This window comes from Octopus bimaculoides, chromosome 9 (genome assembly GCF_046866305.1).
Source record: "Octopus bimaculoides isolate indiv1 chromosome 9, ASM4686630v1, whole genome shotgun sequence".
Lineage (NCBI taxonomy): Eukaryota > Metazoa > Mollusca > Cephalopoda > Octopoda > Octopodidae > Octopus > Octopus bimaculoides.
The window spans coordinates 3,737,464-3,739,963 of NC_142936.1; positions in this window are offsets into that span (position 1 = coordinate 3,737,464).

A 2,500-nucleotide genomic window follows, 5' to 3' on the forward strand; every position below is an offset into this window, starting at 1 on the left:
CCATAAGCATTTCGCCCGGCGTGCTAACGTTTCTCCCAGTTCGCCGCCTTAATCTGAAACTACAACTATTCATTCATGGTAGGTTATGATTTTACAGAGATTTGACTGCTACGTCTAGCACAGAAAACATCTATGTAAATATTCCCTCGTTGAGTGAAAGCGACCGGCCTTAATTGAGGATTATAGCGCTTAGCGTACGATAACTCGCATACTGATCATCTGCGCTTTATCGACTTCAATGTAAACCTAAAAGCAGTCTTGACAGTAAGCCCAATTATGTTCACACAAACAAATGGATTGTGCAACATAATGTGTGGTGTAACGTATAATTAAATTCTTGTATACATCATCTCTACACATAAAGCATGGTATATTGGAGATTATGCAGTTTCAGTTGTTAAAGGCGACATTTTCCTCTGCCAGATATATGATCCAAGGTTATCGCTACATTTGCTCATGGTTGCGGAGTGTGAATTGAGTAGCGCCATTGAACGAATCGTTCGATAATTGTACATTGACGAAGCTATTAGAAAGTAAAACAACTCTTCTCATACAGTTCTTGATTTGAGAGACGAGCAATGTTCGTAAATTATTTTACATTTGACGGATTTTTGTCCTCATCTTGTTGTTATTATTATCATTAATAACACACACACACTCGTATATTATTGTTGACGCTAAATTGGATTATTTCCTCATTCCTAAAATTCCATTGCAACAAAAGTTAATCGAGCATTCGATCACCTTCATTAGTGGATGTATGGCTGTTAGAGTATTAAAACGTGTTGGACACCTTTTGATCGGTCATTTGACTGGTGACGTGATTAGTCGGTCATTTGACTGGTGACGTGATTAGTCGGTCATTTGACTGGTCACGTGATTAGTCGGTCATTTGACTGGTCACGTGATTAGTCGGTCATTTGACTGGTGACGTCATTAATCGGTCATTTGACTGGTGACGTGATTAGTCGGTCATTTGACTGGTCACGTGATTAGTCGGTCATTTGACTGGTCACGTGATTAGTCGGTCATTTGACTGGTGACGTCATTAGTCGGTCATTTGACTGGTCACGTGATTAGTCGCGGCGTTTTATATGATTGCAATTCTTTACCAAGTCCTGTTTTAGAAGTTAATCACGTGGTTAATGACGTTGGCTGTTTTGTCTGTGAAATTGGTTGTTTTTGACAGCAACCTTTGCAGGTGGTTCTATTTCAAATTTGATCACGTGGATATAGGCGTAATTAGTGGTGTGTTTGGGCATAGAACAGGTAACGTGGCTGCTCGTATTTTTTTTTCTGTTTGATATTTGTTCTTTCGCCAGGTATACAAAGTCAGACTTCCATTGAAGATGCATAGGTGCAAAATAATTTCGTGTCGCAAATCAAGATGAGTTGGGATTTTCTATGGTAACGGTTGATATGAAAATTTCCGGTATAGAATGAGTACGAATGGCGAGCATGGCCTTGTTCAATATGGATCTATTCCGAAGGCATGGACGAACTTGTGAGAGTTTGCCTGCCTTTTGTAGTCGGGCAGTCTCTGCTACCCCATTGATTCTCGAGTCTGCATTTGACATACGCGTGTGCGATCGCGCCCATACAGATATATACACTTACTCAAGGCAATGCAGGCATATACACACACATACATGTGCACGCATGTGTGTATATGCATGTGTATCATCCTGTTCGGCGGTTTCTTTGTCTTGTCTCGACTAATCGATGCAAACGCCACACCCATTTTGTGATTTGATTTCACACTGCCTTCCATTTAGCGTCTGTTTGATTATCAAATAGCAATAATGATAATAATAATAATAATAGCAGATATATATACACATACACATATGCAAACACTTATGTGTGTGTATGTATATATATATATATATATGCATAAGCATGTATATATATATATATTGTATATACATATATATGCATATTTATATATATATATGTATGTGTATGTGTATATATATATACTGTGATAGACAGAGAGAGAAAGAGAGAAAGAGAGAGAGAGAGAGAGAGAGAGAGAGAGAGGGAGGGAGAAAGAAAGACAGACAGAGAAAGGGATAGATATACAGATAGTGAGGCTTGGTTGGCGTTGGGGCAGGAGTGGCGCATGCTGAACGTCACACTGATATGATTTACTAGATTAAATTAAATCTTGTGATTCTGAAATTAAAATCTTTTCTCGTTCGATCTTCACCGTTGTTACCTACAGTTATAAAATAAATAACGAATAACAAGCAAGCGAACACCAATACACCATACGCACACTGATACAAAATATCTATTATACGCACACACACACACACACACACTCACACACATACACACATAAACACACACACATACACATAGATTCACACGTGGTACCGCACACGCATACATGCATATGTATGTATTCTTTTATTCTTTTACTTGTTTCAGTCATTTGACTACGACTACGCTGGAGCACCGCCTTTAGTCGAGCAAATCGACCCCAGCACTTATTCTT